At 37.6% G+C, this 20,531-nt stretch overlaps 1 long non-coding RNA gene across 1 annotated transcript in view; it reads right to left on the bottom strand.

Annotated features, from left to right (window-relative positions):
* Window positions 1–1,142: 1,142 nt before the first annotated feature.
* The window catches only part of LOC115292676, a 40,519-nt gene continuing 21,130 nt past the window's right edge, over window positions 1,143–20,531 (bottom strand). Inside the window, exons 3-4 of the long non-coding RNA XR_003909089.1 lie at window positions 3,376–3,484; window positions 1,143–1,498 (exon numbers count right to left, since the gene is read on the bottom strand). This is a non-coding gene — a long non-coding RNA (uncharacterized LOC115292676). The remainder of the gene's footprint in view (window positions 1,499–3,375; window positions 3,485–20,531) is intronic.

The following is a 20,531-nucleotide window of genomic DNA, read 5'->3' as shown; positions in this document are numbered from 1 at the left end:
GAGTCTCAGTGAGAACCTGAGACTGTTCTTGACTCCGGAGCATGGTGTCTTTGGGGGAAAACAGTGATTCATTGCTGATCTGTATTTCCTTGCTCTGTAGAGAATCCTGTGTTGTTCTCAGTCACCTGTACTCAATGTGATTACTATTAGAAGTTTTGACTTTTTAAAAATTAGTTTTGTTCACATTTGGGAAGGGAAACTCAGTAGTGCAATTTCCATTCATTATTTTTAAAACCAGAACACAAAGATAAAACTTTAAAATAGAAAAGTGATCCCATAAATAAAACTATTATTGCATCTTAAGATTGTGGCACTTGCTGGCCAAAGCTGTGCATATTTCAAAACATAAGGAATATTGTGAACTTAATCACCACAAATTCTTAGTTTACATAATTATAGCCAAAACAATTATTTTTCCTGAAGGTATAGTTACCCTCTGCTCCTCATAATTCCCATGACTATCCATTCCCCATTTCCCCACCACCTACATTATTAAGGTATAGCCAGTGGTCTTCATAGGGAAGGCCATCATTAGGGAAGTAATTAGAAATGTGTGCTGTGAGAGGTCCTTAGGTACAGAATAAGTCAATATTTAGGAAAAGGAAACTACAGGACCTTCTCCTCTCCTTCTGCCTTCCTTTTCTTCTCTTTTTCTCCTCCTCATCCTCTCCTTTTTTCCTCTTCCTTTTTTCTCTCTTTTTCCTTTTTCTCCTTCTCTGCATTTTCCTCAACTTCCCCTCCTTTTGTGTTCCTCCTCTTCATTTTTATCCCCAACAAAGGTCATTTCCTCACTCTAAAACATCAATAGCATTCCCAAACTCTGTGTCTGTCTGAGTTTATGGAAACTTCATAAAGCAGTATTTGAAGATTTAATTGATATAAGATCAAGAAAGGGCCATTCTGAAAAGTCTGTGTTCTATTATTTTGCTTGTTAGCTTTATTCTTCTTTTAAAAATCAGAAATCATGTGAATGGTGGGAATAATGCCAAGAAGGCTTGACATAAAGAAAAAGAAATCATTTTTAAAGAACAGAGTAAACAACAATTTAAATTTTAGCTTATTCTTATAATTTTATTTTCCTTTCTCATTGACCAGAAAAGAACTATGTAATGTTGACACTAAAAGTAAAACAGCTAGTTGCGTTACAGCAAAATGGGTTTATTTAAGAATAGCAGAGGAAATACAATACAGGGTAAGCAAGCTATAGTAAAAGGCATAGTCTGAAAAGTCGTCAAAGTCTGGAGCACAAAGGAGAGAAGCCTCTTTTATAGAGAAAAGAGGGAAGTTGGGAGGGGCTGTTATCAACAAAAAGTCCATGAGAGTAGACTAGGGGTTCAGAGTCTAGTGGCTTTTCACTCTCTGAGTTGTGACAGACTTTCATTGGTTGAACTGTTGCTGGGCAAGGAAGAAGTCTTCCTTCCTTTTGCTAGGCTAGTAGAGTAGGTTTCTTCCCGTTGAGAATACAACTTATGTCTCTTCCTGTTGGGTCTGCAAAAGGCTACAAGGAGAGGTAAGATGTGAGACCTCCCCCTTCTGGCCCCCTGACTCCGTTTTGAATGAGGTTTCCTTTATTCAGTTTCACAAATGAATACCCACCTGCTGATCTGAGCAACAGATACAGAATTCATTATTTCAAGTATTCCACTTTTTCCTGAGAGACAAACATTGTGTATGTTTACTACTGAGGTATACAAGGTATACAGCAAATCAGCTGCTTTGTAAGGACAATGTAGATCCACCCAAAGCAGAGTTCCCAAGACAGGCTGTGTGTACTTTCAATGGGCATGTCATAAAAACACAGTTCTGTGTTGAGATGAGCTGGTAAAGTTAAATTCTTTTGAAAAATTTGTTTTAACAGCAAAACATCTTCTAGTTTTTAATATGTAAATTCTGAGACATATTTTCTTATTTATCATGGTTGAATTCCATATTATTTTGCTATAAAGAGTTTTGTTTATGATATACTTGTTTTGTGTTACCTCATGAGGCACTTGTGTTTCGAAGGGTGTAATTTGGGAAAAGATAATCTAAGGGCAAGAGGCAAAGTGATATGTTAAAAGTTTGTTTTCTGTACATTCGTTTCCTTTTTCTGCCATGTTCTACCTTTGTGTGACCTTAATTATGCTTTTCAGAGTATTTTGTTGGTTTTTTTATTTCTAATTATAGAATAAAAGTCTCTCTGAAGTGATGAATTTTAAAAGAAAAGGCAGTTGAGGTGGAGCATGTAGGGAAGCCCACACCAGGACCCCTAACATCCTGTGTAGAGATCTGGAAAGAGTTCAGTCAGCTGGCTGGGTTAAGGCTACTTCTGCCAGCCAAAACTGTAGATGAGAAAAAACTGCAATTTTCATTAACAATCTAATAATCACTTTCTGCTACCTTGAGGTGAAGACCCTGGAAATTCCAAGGTATTTTGAAAGGCTCTGCACTAATCTCTATTGTGCTCCCAAGGCTGGTATTGTTGAAGCCATGTGCACCTGGATGGGTCTGGCTTGCTAAATCATATGCTGGTTTCTAGCTGCCAGACCTGAAGACCCTTCTGATCCACTGGCTTTCTTAGCACCTCTGCTTGCCCTCACCACATCATTTGGGCACATCTCAAGTTTTTTCATGTCACATGCAGGCAATAAGGATGAGGGACTACAGAATCAGGCTTGTCTGTATCACTGTGTTCATTGGCTGCTGTTGTCCCCAAAACTATATTGAATGACTTCTCCTGCCTAACAGCCTCGCTGGATGTTTCTGGGAAAGCATATTACTACCACTATCATACCTACTTTAATATTTTTCAAACCCCATATGAGTTAGCATTTGCTAAAAATAAAGCTGCATAATGCATAACCAACAGCCTTTAGAGGTATACAGAGTTACACACTTATTGCTCATGTGTTTGGAGTCAGCTAGGCACTTCTACTGATCTCGGCTGGGCTCACTCACCTGCCTGGAGCGGTCTGGGTGCTCACTTATCTAAGCTGCTGATAGGTTCAAGGCAACTCAGTTACGCTCTAGCTTCTCATCCTCCAACAAACTGGCCTGGGCATGTTCTCATGGTGGGGACAGAGGTACATGAAAGTAAACCGAGGCAGGAAGACTAGCTAAAGTCAAGGCTGCCTTGCTGACCCTTCTGATTCAATCTATTGTATAAAGCCAGTTGGTGGTTGAATTCAGAATCAAGTGGCAAGGGAGGTCACACTCTCTATGGGACAGGCTCTATGTAACTACACGGTGAAAGGATACAGAGACAGGGGGATATGAAGTAATGTAGTCAAATGATGCAATTTCCCAAGTCTTGGTACCAGACACATTTGGAGGTGAGCAAGGGCAAACCAGGGTGTTTAATTTTCCTATTCAACTTCCTCTGCCTCAATTTTGTACCTTTTGATGAGGGAGCATAAGGTAGGCTGAGGGCAAAGTACAAACGAGCACATGGCACCCCTTTCTCCAGATGGGATGTGTGTAATATTCCTCAGGCACTCCTGGCTGCCTAAAAGCAAAGGAAAAGAAAAGAAACAAATCATTAACTGATAGAGATCACAGGCAAACAGGACATGAGCCCCCATCAGTTTACAAATATCAATAAATTACAAGAAAAATGCCTAATAATCTCCAGAAACTTGTAGACCCAGTTTCCTGGAACCCCAACAGCACCTTCTTCTCCATAAAGTTATGGTGGTGAAAGGCAAGAAGAAAATGGCAGGTAAAATGAAATTTCCTTAAACCTGCAGTCCTTTGATAAACACTTGAGGCAGGCAGAGCAAAACATTTCTCCAGGAACTCCCTACTGTCCTAACGTTAATGCTTTGCTAGAGGCAAAAACAACCTTAGCAATATATAGTCAATCTCTCTTCATGGTCCCTGGGGCAGCTCTTTCTGCCCATTCGTCCTGTTCCCATGCTTTAATAAAATCACCTTTTTGCACCAAAGACATCGTCAAGAATTCTTTCTTGGCCATCAGTTCCTAACACAACCAATACCACCCCAAAAACCTCATTATCATTCACTAGTACCCTAAGGAGCTATCTCCCTTCCTTTCCTCTTATGCTCTGGATGGGATCTCCCTTATACAATATCGTATATCAAGCCAATCAGAAAGCCTCTTTAGTTATGAAAAAGTGAAATAAAATAACTTAAATCATTTTTTTACATCTGATTTACATGACAATTATTGCTGGAGAGACTGAGAAATTCAGGTTTAAATTTCAAGGTTTATCGTTGGGTTCTTTGCTTTAGGCAGTATCCTTGGTTTTCTTCCTTTGATAAATAAGTCTTGAGCTTAGCTCTGGAAATTTAAGGCTACCAGTGAACATGATTTAATGGAGAAATAAAAATGCATCAGTTTAATATTTACAAAATACACTCCCATTACATTTTACCTCTAACTTTAGGTACAGATTTTACTTCAGGCAACAGATTTTATTGCTTGATTTCATAGTTTGTTCCAAGGATATTTACATTTTGATACAGGACCTACATTATTACACCTTTCTAGGTTTCCATTTCCTTATCTATAAAAATAAAGTCAACAGAATTGAAATGTAAAAGCTTGGGGAAATTATTTAACTTTCCTGGGTTTGAATTTCTCCATTTGTCCAATAAAGTCTATTGGGAATCCCTTGCAACCCAATAATACTGTTATTCTTAAAATTCCAAACATCTTCAAGACTTAAATTCAAGATTCCAACTGTAGCAGCAGAATAACTTCAGTACTGTGCAAATGGGAAAAGAGACATTTGGAGATGTAGGGGAGCAAAATTTGTCACCCTAAAATGTGTCTCTTTGCATGTGGATTTTAGGCTGATTATTTTTAAGGAATAGATGTTTCAGAAAGAAGCTTTGACCTTTCCCCTAACTGCCTAAAAGGATTTAGTAATACGGTCTGCTCTGGGAAGGGAACTACCACCATAGGTGACTACAGTATAATATGGGCTAGAGGTGGTAGAAGGCAGGAACTTAGCAAAATCTGTTTGTTCAAATTCCTTTCTATATTACACTGTTTTTCTGTATACCCAGCAAGCATTCATTTACCAAACATTTACTCTTTTTCATCTTCCTGTGAATTATCTTCCCTCCCTTGAAGTACCAGACCCCTGATCTTTTCTCCTTTGCTCTGGATGGCACATAAACCTCAGTTGCCTGACTGCCTGTGAGCCTCATATTTTTATGGAGTCCCTATACATATGTGATTAAATTTGATTTTCGCCTATTGATCTGTCTCAAGTCGATTTTTAAACCATCCAAATGATTTATGTTAATTCCATTCAGTCTGAAATAGGTTGAGTAAAGAGAGACAAGCTATTACTGGTCATCATTCAGAGTCAACCATAAGTTAAAATCAGAACTTTATTCCATCCATGTGTGTGTCAACCACTTATAACAAGAACCATAGTAGAATATGGAAATATAAAGTAGAGGTCTACCAAACTCACCCCTGATTATTTTGGTACTATGATTAATAACAATACTTTGTTAAAGACTGAAAAAATATCAGAGAAGAAAATTCAACGTAATGGTAGATTGATACAACACGTGATATCCAGGACTGCCTCTGGAAAAATGGGAATATGGTCAGAAAAGCACTTGACTTCTTTAGTTAGCCATCAGACATTCAGAGCCAGCTTTTGTACAAAGAAATTTTTGCTAAATTCCTTTGGTTCCTGTTTAAGAGCTAGGCCCAGTGGATCGATTATAAAGTTTCCTCTATACTATAAGGGGATGGACATCTCAATCCTCTCTGACTTTGGACCTAGGAATGACAATCACACAAAAGTCATGACATTCAAACTCTTTGAATCCTAACTTTTTAGTTTTTTTTATATTTTAAGTCGCAGCAAAAAATATTTTATTTAGATGTCCAACATATACATACACACACACACACACACACACACACACACACACACATACACACATACATCCCACACAAGAAAAGTATCACAAAACAATATTCATGTACCCTTCTGGTTTGCAATACACCCTTCTAGTTTCCAATGTTATTTTCCATTCTTTTTCATTAAAAAACTAACAATTGTCTTAGAAAAAGTTTTAATGTGTATATTTTAGAGAGAAAGAGTGTGAGTGGAGGAGGGGCAAAGAGAGAAGGAGACACAGAATCTGAAGCAGGCTTCAGGCTCTGAGCTGTCAGCAGAGTTGGATGCTTACCTGACTGAGCCACCCAGGGACCCTTAACAATTGCCTATTAAATTAATGGCATATCTTGGGTAGTGATTAGCAATTTGAAAGATGCTAAACAAAAAAGAAGCTGGTATCTTCTGTTCTCAATGGATTTTGAGAAGAAAAGAGATGGAGTAAAGGAAGAAAATTATTTTTCTTCTCCCATTTCTCCTGTTAAACCCAGGGTTTGAGAGAGAGTGGTTTCAGAAATCACCAGAAAAGTAAAAGAGCTCTTCGAGTTTCTTCTGGGTCTCTTAGTACTCTAGAAGGTGGGAAACGTTGGGTGTTTGCTCTCACACAAATTCAGGACGTTTTAATTGAAATATATGCAGCAGTGGACTTAGGAGAGAAGGTTACAGGTTGACTGCCCCTTGACTTTCATATATGACAGATTCAAGACTGTGAAAGGATCCCGTGGAGACTTGATAGGTATTTCATGAGCTTGGCTGACAAGTTAGTCAGAAATAATCACCAGAGTAATGAGAGAAAAGGCCTTGGACCTTGGGCAAGGCAGATGACAATAAGAAACAAATGTAATTAAAAAGCGTATCTCAGTGGGTTAAGGCACCATGAAAGCTGAATGGGTCCCAGTCAGAAAGTGACAAATGGTTAGTTCCTAAGGAGAGGTGCCAGAGTCAAAGAACAGACCACAAGATCACCAGTCATAGACTTTGACAAGGAAGATGAGTAGAGAATCAAGTTATCAAGTGGAGACAGGGCATTGCTGAGGAATTCCAAAAGAGCCAAGAAGAGTATAAGGATATTACATTTAGAAATAAGCTGGTGCCTATACCCATTCACCTGCAGATCAACCCACAAGGGCATAATCAACTCCCAGAGACAATCACAGGGCAAGGGGATGGCATAACAAAACTGAGTACTATCTTAATACCTGACTATCTCAGTGTTTGTTCTAGGGAAAATTTATGAGATGACACTAAATTTTGTATCTGCACCCTCATTCCCACTCCTCCACCCAGTTATTATAAAAAAAAAGCAGTTTAATTATAAAGAAAAATAAACTATGTCTTCCTCACATCTGAGGATAGTGCGACAGAACCCCAATCATAATGTGTGTCATTATGATATTGTTTTCATTGTTACATAAGCTCATTTATAAATAAAGTAATTCTGAAGATCATTTCATACACCAGCATCAGATATTTTTAGTCTAACAATGTTATAAAAGTCATTAAACCTTCTTTCAAATAAGATATGTGTTCTTCAAAGCTGCTAATAAAGGAATCCTGGTGCTCACAAGTAGGAGACACATCAATGTACTTCTGTTGCCCATGTATATTGAGTATACTATTTTATCATGTACCTATCATGTTAATATTAATGGATAAAATTTTGGAAAAAGGAGACTGTGCCCCAAATATGAAGTCAAATTCTGCACTGAGACAATTTTTAGAGAATTCTAGTAAAGTATTCACTTCTACAAATCATCCCAACAAAAGTATATTTTCTCTACATTAACTTGTCTTTTTATGTGTCACTATCATATAAATGTTTCCTTAGGGAAAAAAATACAAACTACTTTTTGTTTAAATGAATATGTTTTTGTATCACACGTATATTAATTTCTTTAAATGAAGACTTTGAGAATACATTTGCCATAACAACTTGTCTTTTTAAAGAATTATAACTACCAGTTTAAAGTAGATATCCATTTCAAGTAATAACACTTTCATCTTGCTGCAAAACAGCTCTGAATATCTGGCCAAATATAACCATAAATACAATAATATGAAATTTTCTTATCTAGTGGTCTTTTTGGAAATCAGACATAATGTATTTGAAATAATCAGATTTTGGAGTGGAACTTTTAGAGAAGATTAAGTATTTAGTGAAGTTTTTATTGTACTATTTTTACTAGAAAGATAATATTCAGGTTCAATAGTTATTTTAATTTCACTAAGCTCGCCCTGTGTTCTTAATAAAGAGGAACAAAAATAAGAAAGACAAGGCACAGTTTGAAAATACATCACTTCTAGGACATTCAGCAAAAGAAAAATGGGTGACTGAAAAATATCTGTACCAGCGTTCAGAACTTAGAGGCCACATTGAGGTGCCGATTCCCCACCAAGAACATGAGATGATAGAAATATGATTCTTTCTTGATAATTGAACTGTGGGATCTTGACATTATCTGAAAGCATGAACTCTCAAGTCGTAGCTCCTGATAGGAGGTATGAACTCCTTAAAGAGTATCTCTTAAGGCTTAGGAATGGAGGCTGGGGACACAGCTTTGGTAGTGCCCACCCAAGCACTACCCAGAGAGGGAGAAGCTTTAGTTACCTGGTAACTAAAGGTAACTAGTTTAGGCTTTAAGTGACCTGGTCAGGTAGCTAAGTCAGTCCCAGTCATTCGATCTGTGAACTAATGCTCAGTGTTGATTCTGTGCATGTAAAACAATCTTCTGGTTCATGTGTCTGTACGCATGTATTCATGTATGGCTATCCTCATTTTAGGTCTGCCTATAGAGAAAGAATGCACTGGTCCTATAAATACAGTTAATTTAGTCCATGTGAAAACTACATTTCACTTTCTGAATAAATGCATAGCTCTTTTATCAGTTTGAGTGTTCTATTAATAGGAGGCTGGCACTAGATCCAAATCTCTACTGTCTTACCAAAGTCATAAATGACCCTGAGAGGCCCATTGGGAGCTATCCAGCCTGATTTCATGCTCAGTGGCTGCAAGGAACTTTATTTGTTAATAGTCATGGCATTTTAGTATAATAAATGCTGAGTCTTAGTTTCCCTCTTGTAAAGTGAGGATAATAGTCCTTATATGTCTTATCATCTTGCCAGTACTTTGCTTGGCAAACACTCTTGGATCCTACTCTGGTCCCTTGCACTCAATTTCCTGGCTTGAAAAGCCTGCTTCTCTTAATAGAGGGTGACTATTTTGGATAATTCTAGGCATTGCTTTCCTAGCTTCCCTTGAAGTTGGAACATAGAATTATTCCTCAGTCCTGGACAACAAGAATCCTGTAGGGAAATTATGGGAAGTTTTCCTTCCTAATAAAAATCACATTTGACAAGTTGAAAAACAAACAAAAGAGATACTTCCACATACACTTCTTCTTTCTAAAGCTTTCAAAATAAAGCTTTGGCTGGTAGAGTTTTTCTTTGGGGCCAGCAGAAAAATGGGAGAGGTCAAGAGGAGTTAGAATTCTTTAGTGCATACCTTCCCTTCTTCTTACAACTGTTGCTGGAACTGACATAGACTAGGACTCAACTCTGGCAACCACCTAATTATACTGCCAAAGTAGTGAGTCTCTCTCTCTCTTCTCTGTTTCTCCTCTCTCTCTCATACTACCCCTGCCATGCACATACAATGTGAGCTCACAGGCTGAAACAACTAGGCACTTGACAAGTAAAACAACTTAAAAAATGAAGGAAAACAAAATGGATAAAATATGCGGGATGAAAAAGAAATATTGGAATAAATTGATACTTTATAATAGCATTGATAATATTCCAAATAGATATAAAGAACTTTACAACATAAAATAAGAATCAAAATGTATTTATAAATAAAAACCAGAAAACAGAAACTATGAAAAATAAAATTATTGAAATAATAAATCAGGTAAGTCAATGGATAACAGCTGAAAAGGAAAATAGTATGTTAAATAGCACACTGAGGAATTCTCCCAACAAGCACCAGGTAATAATAAATAAAAAAGTAAAAAATATGGATAGCAGAAAGAGAAGCCTAAATATTGGGCTAATAGGAGTCTTGGAAGAAGGAGAAAAAAAATGAAAAGAGTCTGTGACTGAAGAAATAATGGAAATAATCATCAAAATAAAAAATGAGATACTCTGGGACACCTGATGGCCCAGTCGGTTGAGCGTCCGACTCCTTATTTCAGCTCATGTTGTGATCTTTATGGTTTGTGAGATCGAGCCACATGATAGGCTAGGCCTGGAGCCTGCTTGGGGTTCTCTCTCTTTCTCTCTCTCTCTGTCCCTCTACCCCATACCCTCAAATAAATAAACATTAAAAAAAAAAAAGATTAGAGACTCTGATTGAAAGGATTCACAGAGAAAAAGAAAACTCAAAATCTAGGCACATTAGAATGACACTGAAGAAAATTAAAGATACATTCTACAGGCTTCAAGAGAACAGATAAACTACAAAAAAAACCAATTACAATTACATCAGATTTCTCAACAGCATCACTGGAAGTTAGAAGATAGTGGAATAACACTTTTAAGATATGGTATAAAAATATTTTTGTTCATAGGATTTTATACCTGGTCAAACTGCCAGTCACATGTAAGAACATAACAACCTTAGAAGTTGCAGTGGGCAGAATTCTCAATGCCCCCCAAGATTACTGACAGTGTATAAACACCCACATAATCCCCTGGACTGTGAATGTGATGAATTTTACTCCTGTGGTGAAACTTTGTTAGATGGCATGGCGGACTTGGAGAAAGAGATTATTGTCTAGGTGGGTCTTTTGTACACACACGAGCCCTTTAATTCTAGATCTAGAGGTGAGAGAGGGAGAGTCAGAAATCTGAAACAATAGACACACTCTCTTGCTCTCCTTGCAGAAGCGACTGCCAAATTTTGGAGAGGGTGACGTGGCAGGGAATGGCACGCAGGCTCTAGGAACTGAAAATGCCTTTTGGTAAACAGCCAGCAAGAGCTAGATTCTCCCAACAACCAGAGTGAACTTGAAAGTGGATTTTTCCCCAGTGAACTCCAGACAAGAACTCAGCTTGGCCCCATCTTGTTTTCAGCGATGGGGTACCCTGACTGGAGGACCCAGGTCTCCGTGCAGACTCCCAGTGCACTGAGATGGAGATAATACGTCTGTGTTGTTTTGAGCTCCTTTTTTTTTTTTTTTAAGCTGTACAGTAAATTGTTCCACAGCAATAAAAACAAATGCAGAAGTCTTGCCACATACATACTTTATTGAAAACAACTAGAGTTTTCAAATAAGAAAAGCCAGGAAATACTTCAGGATGAGAACACATGAACAGAAAAGTATACTCTTCTTTCACTATCAAACATGGCTCAAAAGCTCCTAAGTAAAATATTAGCCTACTAATTCCACCATATCTATTTCTTTTTAAAATCATGATTAAGTGCAGTTACTTTCAAGATGTTTAACCTGGTGTCACATGAAAATAAACCAGTTTTTGGGCTTTTGTTTTTGTTTGGTACCTTTTTTGTTGTTGTTATTGTTTGGTTTTGTTAATTAAAAGATTGCAATCTAAAATTCCATTTTTTAAGATTATTTAGCTAAAGATGCATGCAGCTTCATCTTCAGAAATTAAATGGTTCTCTTGTAAAGTTTAAAATTATCTTTGATCGGTATTCATGATTACCTATTTGTGAGGCATTGATGAAATGTTGAGGGACATATCAAGATGGAAAAAAAACCATGGATTTCTGGCCTTTTGAGTATAATATTCTAGTAGGAGAGACTGTGGCATGAAAATAATATAATATCAAGTAAAATAGACGAATGCCATCAAAATGAAATGGAAAATAAGATGAATGTGGTTGCTCTCTGTAACCTTGATGACCTCATGTAATTTTAGATTTAAGTTTTCAGTATTTTTATAACTTCATTGTGAGAATAGAATCTAGCCCTGAAAGTGACTCCAGATGAGAACAATTAGTGTCAGAGAAATTTAATTACCTGCTCGTGGTCCCACGGGTAAGCCACAAGATTCTGACACAATGTTTCAGTGTTTCCTTTCTAAATTGGGACTCTAGAGTCACCACCTGTTGCTAAATTTGGCTCATAAATATGTCTTAATGTTATTATCTTTAGCTACTTCAGTATTTGAAAGTGATTTCTTTGAATTACTTCTGGCATGCATACTTTCTTTAGTTGCTATATATATATGAGTATATATGTGATGATTTGACCACCTTACAACTGTGAGCCTCCAAGGGCATCTGAGTCTGAAATTGCTTCTGAATCTCTGCTCTACAAAATAGGCCATTTATGACATGAAATGTAGTACTTGTTGTTCCCAGAACCTGTTAGGTTCCATTTAAGTTCTGGGTCTTTGAATTACAGCTCCCACTTCCTGGGACAAACATTACTATTCTTTCTTTTTTTGAACAGAATATTATTTATATCAAGACTTCCCTAAGCAACTACCTCCCTAGGAAGTTGAGTCAGCCTGGTTTTGCCGTATCTTCTCTTTGTAAGCACTACGTCCTGAATTTGTCTCTAACAAAACACTTTACCCTCATATTGTAATCACCCTTTTACTTCCAGACCAATTGATGACAAGTAGTTCCTATTCATCTTTGAATCTCTAGTGCTATGTGATATCTCTGGCACATAGAAAAAATTCAATAAATGTTTATTGGCAAAATGTTATTTTGTTAAATGGTGTGGAGAAGGTACAAACAATATGATCATTCCATATTTATTTATACTTTTCTAGAAAAGTACTCTAAGGGGACTTCTACCTGGCTCAGTTGGTTAAGCGGCTGACTTTGGCTCAGGTCATGATCTGCAGTTCATGGGTTCGAGCCCCATGTCGGGCTCTGTGTTGACAGCTCTGAGCCTGGAGCCTGCTTAGGATTCTGTGTCTCCTTCTTTCTCTGCCCTTCCACTGCTCACACTCTGTCTCTCTGTCTCTCAAAATAAATAAATAAATAAACATTTAAAAAACTAAGAAAAAAAGAAAAGTACTCTAGCACAAGTGCATTATTGCGATTTATGATTTAATATTGTGTGCTTTTTGTCCTTAATTATATTTTTAAATCTCTTAGGAAAAATAATTATAAATCTTAAATTATATAAATACTATTAATAGTCAATAAGATATTGAAAAGGGGGAATAACAAAGATACTAACCACCTAAAATTTTTTCAGAAAGTACGGCTTAATAAAGTTGGATCTAGGCCAAAGGAAAAGAAATATATGAGTGAAGAACAGTTTTTAAATTTTTTAATGTGTTATTAATTTTTGAGGCAGACAAAGAGCATGAGAGGGGGAGGGGCAGAGAGACAGGGAGACACAGAATCCAAAGCAGGCTGATCTGAAGCAGCACAGAGCCCGATGCGGAGCTTGAACCCATGAACATGAGATCATGACCTGAGCTGAAGTCGGAGGCCCAACCAACTGAGCCACCCAGGTGCCCCAAGTGAATATTTATAGTGGAGCCTCCTATAGTGAAGACTTGTTTGAGCTGTGAGTCTCTATGACTGATAATCTTGCCCATTGAAGACTCTGGCTAAGGGGGGCAACTCCTCCTGGTAGGTACACTTTGGGGTTTTGATTCACCACTTCCCAGTCACATCAAGATATTAGCTTCTTTGGCGGTCCTTTTCAAAAATAACCCCCCAACTCCAGGAGCCCTCTCTGGCCTGCTATTTCCATTTTGGGATGGTTTGACTAAGACTCCATAATAGACAAGGCAGGAAGACCATGTAAGGCTGTGCTTGTCAAATGGAAATGATGTATTCAAGAATGAAATTGTTGTGGTTCCAGTGGCTTCTTGATTTTACAGGAAAAAGCAGAAGCTATCTCATTGGAAGAAACCTTACCCCCACTCTGATGCCTGAAGCCTAGCCACTGGACACTCTAGTTTCAAGAAGATTCCTCTAAATGTCTGGGCCTACTTCACATATAACTTGGCCAAGCTGAAACCTGATGGTGTTTACTGGATTGCATCCACAATTCAGCCTCCATCCCAACTATGCAGATCAAAAATAGACAAGGTTACTTTGCTCAGTTGCAGGACTCAAGGCATTTCTCATTGGTCTTTCCAAAACTACCATCCCTAATTTTGTTATACTTTATTCACTCTTCAACATTTGTAAATGAACTGGCTATTTGGTTGGTCAGTTGGAAGACTACAAATAGCAAAATAAATATAGTTCTTGTGGGGACCGTGAACTATAGAAATAAAATCGTGATTAATGATGATATTGTCTGAGTCACACAAATAGATACCCATGATAAGAACTAGTTTTCTGAGGATACTGCATGGAATCAAGCTACTAATGGAGGCTTCTGAACTCAGATTCCATTGTTGCTGTCTGGTTCACTGTAGCATCAGACATAGCAACACATCAACCATCAGAGACTCGGCACAAAGTAAAGAACTCTTGCTTTTGGTTTAGAGGGTATCACTCTCAGACCTAGGACTCCTATCCAAAATTGACCAATTTGTCCTTCAGTGGGGAGACTACATCACAGAGAGCATTGCACCTGTTGTGACTAGAAGATTGACTATATTAGGCCTTTAAACCCTTTCAAGGCCATCAGTCATGCCTCACTGACATTGACATATTTTCAGATTACAGTGTTATTCTTCTAGTCTGCTCAGCCAACTCTAGCCATGTTATTGTGTCCCCTTGAGAATAATCTATGTCATGGTTTTAACTATCTGGGCTATGTGCAATTGGGAAATAATGTACTTTTGATCACAAAAGCCATTCAACAGTGGGTAATGGTCAAGATATTCAGTGGGCTTTCCATACTTCCTACAATCTCAGACATCTAGTATTTTTTGTTTATTTATTTTGAAAGAAATAGAGATCACAAGTGGGGAGAGGAGCAGAGAGAAAGGGAGAGAGAGAAAACCCCAAGCAAACTCTGTGCTGTCAGCATAGATCCTAATGCCGGGCTCAAATTCTAGTTTTTTGCCCTATGATGGAAGTCATCCTATTCCAAGTTGTATGGTATTTGCCCCTGATTTTAGCTAGTTTTCAGCAGCACCACTTCAGATCTGAAAGGGATTCAAATCTGTCTCAATTCACTGGCTGACATTTTTCTGTATGATGAAGTTACCTTAGACTTCCTCTTTGTGGGCCAAGACAAGAGTCTGTGTAATCATTTATATATTAAGCCATACCTGACCAATGTGGAAAAATCAATAGAGAAATGTAAAAAGCCCCTGGATTTTCAGGGCACGCCCTGAGGGTGGATGGCATTTGTTCAGCTGGTTTGGCTGAAACCATGGGAAAGGGAGCATGGCTGGGGTCAGTATGGTAGGCTGATCTTATCCTGATGTTTAGAGTCCTGTTGATGGTAGCTTTACTAAATGTTGTGTAAGACAACTAAACATACTTTCTTCTAACTTCTGTTGGTCAGATTGATTGACAGGACAGTATAACTCACAAGAAAATTTGCCAGAAGTCACGTGGTGTAAAAAGCAGGAGTCCATATTGCAGGGACAACTGAGATAGCACCTTATAGGTATTTCCCCAAAGAATACAAAAATGCTAAGTCAGAGGGATCCACGCACCCCACTGTTTATAGCAGCATTACCTACCATAACAAAATTATGGAAACAGCCCAAATGTCCCTCAGGTTTTGTGTTTCTGTGTGTAAGGTGTCCAGAAGCACTGACTTCCTTAATTCTGAACTTCTTTTTTAAGGATTTTTTAAATAGACTTTATTTTTCAGAGTGGTTTGAGGGGTATGGAGAAATTGCACAGCAAATGCAGAGAGTCCCAAGTACTGCCTTCCAGTCTTTACCAACATCCCACTCCCTGGGTCCCCTTCTAGTAACATCTTGGCCTCGTGTGCTGTATTTGCTACAATGGATGAACCAATATTGACATATTCTTATTAACTAAATAAAGACCTTAGGTTACGTTCAGGTTTATTTTTTTATGTTATACAATTCTCTGGGTTTTGGCAAATGTCTAATACAACATAGCCACCATTCCAGTATCATGCAGCATAAGTGCACTGCCTTAAAAATGCCCTGTGTGCCATCTATTCATGCCTCTCCTCTTACCAATGAACCCTTGACCCACTGTTCTTTTTGCTTTCTCTATCGTTTTGCTTTCTTCAGAAGGTCACATATATGGAATCACAGTATTCAACCTTTTCAGATTGGTTTCTTTAGCAATTCCTATTTAACCTTCCAGCATGTCTTATCCAGTCCTGCTGGCACATTTCCTTGTATCACTGGTAATATTCCATCGAATGGATGTACTGTGGTTTGTATAGTTATTCACCTATTGAAGGACATCTCGGTTGCTTTCACGTTTTGGTCATTATGAACACCATTGCTGTAAACATTCATGCGTAGGTTTTTGTGTGGACATAAGTTTTCAGTTCATTTGGATAAATACCTCAGAGTGTGGTTGCTGGGTCATATGGTAAAAATAGGTTTAGTATTATAAGAAACTGCCAAACTGCCTTCCAAAGTGGCTGCACCATCTTGCGTTCCCATCTTGTGGAGCTCCTGTGGCTCCACATCTCTGTCAGCATTTGGTGTCACAAACCCACAGCATGTGTAACATCCACGTGGGTCTCCCTATATTTCCCCGTAGGACTTGGAGGCCTGGGCAACCCAGGCAAGTAGACTCTACTTATGCTGCTTGCTTTGCCCTGAGGAATAGTCTTGTCTCTAACTCACTAGTCTCAAGGCTTCTGCCAGAGTTCACAAAACTGTGCCAAGCAAACTTACAAAAGGGTAAAATCGTGGACTTTTTACAATTCTTCACATGCATACCCACCCAGAAAGACTTATATAAGAATGTTTATTATAGGTTTATTCATGATAGCACACATTTGGAAACGAACCAAATATCCAATAAGAGATGAATGGATAAACAAATTCTGGTATTTCATACATTGGAATACTGCTCAGCAAAATAAAGGAATGAGTTGCTGATAGGCACAGTCACATGGACTGAAGTCTATGACATGTGCTGACCAAAGTAAGGCAGACATGAAAGTGCTAGGCGGTATGGCTCCACTTAGATGAAATTCTAGAATTTGCATAATGAATTTGTGGTTATAGAAATGAGAACAGTGCTTGTTGCTGGTGGCAGAGTTCAACTGGGAAGGAAATTTCTTAGAGGAGAGAGACCTTGGCAAGGATGTAGTTTGTAGAGTTGCATTTTAAAAATGGATCAAGGGGTGCCTGGGTGGCTTAGCCGATTAAACGTTCAGCTTCGGCTCAGGTCATCATCTCATGGTTCCTGGGTTCGAGCCCTGCGTCAGGCTCTGTGCTGACAGCTAGCTCAGAGCCTAAAGCCTGCTTCAGATTCTGTGCCTCCCTCTCTCTCTGACCCTACCGTTTTCTTGCTCTCTCTCTCTGTCTGTCAAAAATAAATTTAAAAAAAATTAAAAATGTATCAAACCATACATGCAAGGTCTCGATACCACCGTGAATTATACCTTAAGAACTAACAACAACAACAAAAAAACAATCCTAGATGAATAAAAACATGGTATGACATTTCCAAACCAATGAAACCTAGTTCAAGCCAGAAATATAATAAAAATGAACAAATAAAGAAGAAAACAAGCATATGTGTAAATGGAAAACAAACTAAAAAAGTTGCCGAGATGAAAAATACACCATAAGGAATATTGTCAATAATATTGTGATAACATTGTCTAGTGACAGAGGTGACTACACTTATCATGGTGAGTGCTGAGTAATGCATAGAATTTGAATCACTATGGTGTACACCTGAAACTAATATAACTTTGTGTCAACTATACTTCAATATTTTTTTTAAGTTTATTTATTTTTGAAAGAGAGTACATGAGTGGGGAAGGGGCAGAGAGAGAGAGAGAGAGAGAAAGAGAGCGAGCAACAGAGGATCCGAAGCAGGCTCCACACTGACAGCAGAGAGCCAGATGCAGGGCTCCAACTCCCAAACCATGAGATCATGACCTGAGCCCAAGTGGGAAGTTCAATCGACTGAGCCACCCAGGCATGCCTTATTCTTCATTATTGTTTTTATAAAAAGCTGAAGAAAAAAAGAAGAAAACAAAATAGATGGTTAGATAGTCAAAATATTTAAATAATCACATCTTATTCTTTTCAAAAGGCAGACGTCTTCAGATTAAGCTATATAAAATAAAATTTAAAAACACATGTTAAAATTCTAGTTATTAGTGCTTTGAAAGAGTCACCCATAAAACAATATGAATCCAAATGGTTTAAGGCTAAAAGACCAAATATAATGTAACAAGCAAAAACTAACTGGAAGAAATGCCCTATGATACTATCAGAAAACATGCATTCCCAGTCAAACAAAAGAAATTCAATGTGACAGTTTTATAAATTGTTATAAGGTACAATCTACCAACATGTTCTATCTCATGAATCTTCTACTCACTTACCCTAATACCTTTAAAGTAAAGGAAAAACTGTAGAAATGTAAAAAGTACCACACAAAAGTGCAATCATAGTTGGGTCATTTAACACATTTTTGTTAAATGTGTTGGGTCATTTAACACATAGTTGGTCATTTTACGTCCTCTTAAAATTGGCAGATAATAGAGATACAATGTGTAAGTATGTATGACCTGGCTAATTCTGTTAATAATATTGGACACTAAACCTAAGAACATTTTCTAGTGTTGATTGTGTAGTCACGCATTTGATCATGTAACAGGCCAAAAATAAATTTGCAAACATTTTTCTATAAAAGTTTGCAGGGCAAATAGCCCTCTGCTGTACAGTTGGTAGTATAAATGGTTCTCATCACTTTGTAAGGCAATTTGGGCATAGCTAACAAGATTTCAAATGCACATATATTTTGTCCCAAAGGGGTTTGCCTCTAGAAATATATAAGACAAAATTACTCAGTATGTGCAGAAAGATATATATTGTAATAGCAAAACCTGTAGGAGCACCTGGGTCGCTCTATTAGTTGACTGTCTGACTCTTGATTCTGGCTCCGGTAATGATCTTAGGGTCATGGGATCAAGCCCTGCACTGGGCTCTACACTGGGCATGGAGCCTGCTTAAGACTCTCTCTCTCTCTCTCTCTCTCTCTCTCTCTCTCTCTCTCTCTCTCTGCCTGTGCCCCTCTCCCCCAGCTTGTGCTCTTTCTCTAGTGTTCTCTCTCTCTAAAAACCAAACCAAACCAAAAAAAAAGCCACTATAAACAATCTAATTAAATCACAATCAGGAGACTGGCTATAACATGGTAAACTCGTACCCTGGGAAAGTATGAATTCATGAAAGAGATATACATATATGTCCCACTGCTCAGTGCCACTTGGGAGTAAGAGGATTACTGAGTCCAAATGGTTTGGAACAAAGAGAGGCAGGAGGGACTACACCACGAAAAGCTCCGTTAAGCAAGAGAGGGCTGGGTGCCACCCCAGTCTGGGTAGCTCTCTTGTATTTATTTAGAGTGAACAATAGAATGTGAAAATGAAAGCGGAAAACTGTTAATAAATTATGTGAAATATACCATGACTCTACGTGACCACCTGTGCATATACGTTAGCAAACTTGGTAAGAATGAACCGGGCGAAGTAAGAGGTCAGGGTGGGCTCAACACTCTTTGGTAATCTAAGCATTTCATTTCGGAAGGAAAAACCGTTCTATTGTTTTCAGCATGTCTTGCTTTTTCCCTTGGCTGAGCAGCTACTGTGTTCTGCGTGTACTGTGCTCAGCACGCACTGCCTTTGCCTCACTTTTCTCTCTTCCGTCCTCTGTATTCCCGCATGTATATATCTCTTGTATATATAAACTTGCCTATATAGATATAAATTTATATGTTACTACGTGAGGTGATAGATGTTAACTAAATTTATTGTGGCAATCATTTCACAATATATACCTATATCAAATAATTATTTTGTGCATCTTAAACTAATATAATATATATCAATTATATCTCAGTAAAAATCAGGAAATAATGTATATCTGCACAAGATATATATAAATATAATGTTTCAAAATTTATGAATAAAGAAAAATAAGCAAGAGACAAAAATTATACATATAATATGATCCTACTCTGTGTGTATTTATTTATTTATTTAATTGTTTTAAATTTATTTGTGTGTGTGTGTGTGTGTGTGTATTTAAATGACTGATATAATGAAAATCTATATCCCCCAGTGTAGGTAGAAGTGACTTCTGAAGAAAATGGGCTCTAGGTGGTAGAAGAGGAAGAAGTATACTAAATGGGACTTGTGCACTTTATTCTGTATTCATTTGAGTATTTTTATTGCCACTCATTTATTAAATATTTAATAAAATATAATTCTAACTTAATCTGCAAGTTACCAGTCATCTAATTTTTAAAGACATCTCAACCTGAGTTTATCAAGTAAAGAAAAATAAGATTTTAGTTTTCAATTTATGTAAAATATATATTTTTATTTATTTATTTTTATTTTTTTTTAATTTTACTTTTTTCAGTTTTATTTTTATTTTTTTATGGTTTTTTATTTTTTTTCCATAATATTTTATTGTCAAATTGTTTTCCATACAACACCCAGTGCTCTTCCCCTTAAGTGCCCTCCACCATCACCACCACCTCTTTTCCCCCCTCCCCCTTCCCCCTCAACCCTCAGTTCATTCTCAGCATTCAATAGTCTCTCAAGTTTTGCATCCCTCTCTCTCCCCAACTCTCTCTCCCTC

This window comes from Suricata suricatta, chromosome 1 (assembly GCF_006229205.1).
Source record: "Suricata suricatta isolate VVHF042 chromosome 1, meerkat_22Aug2017_6uvM2_HiC, whole genome shotgun sequence".
Lineage (NCBI taxonomy): Eukaryota > Metazoa > Chordata > Mammalia > Carnivora > Herpestidae > Suricata > Suricata suricatta.
This window is presented reverse-complemented; position numbering and strand designations above follow the sequence as displayed.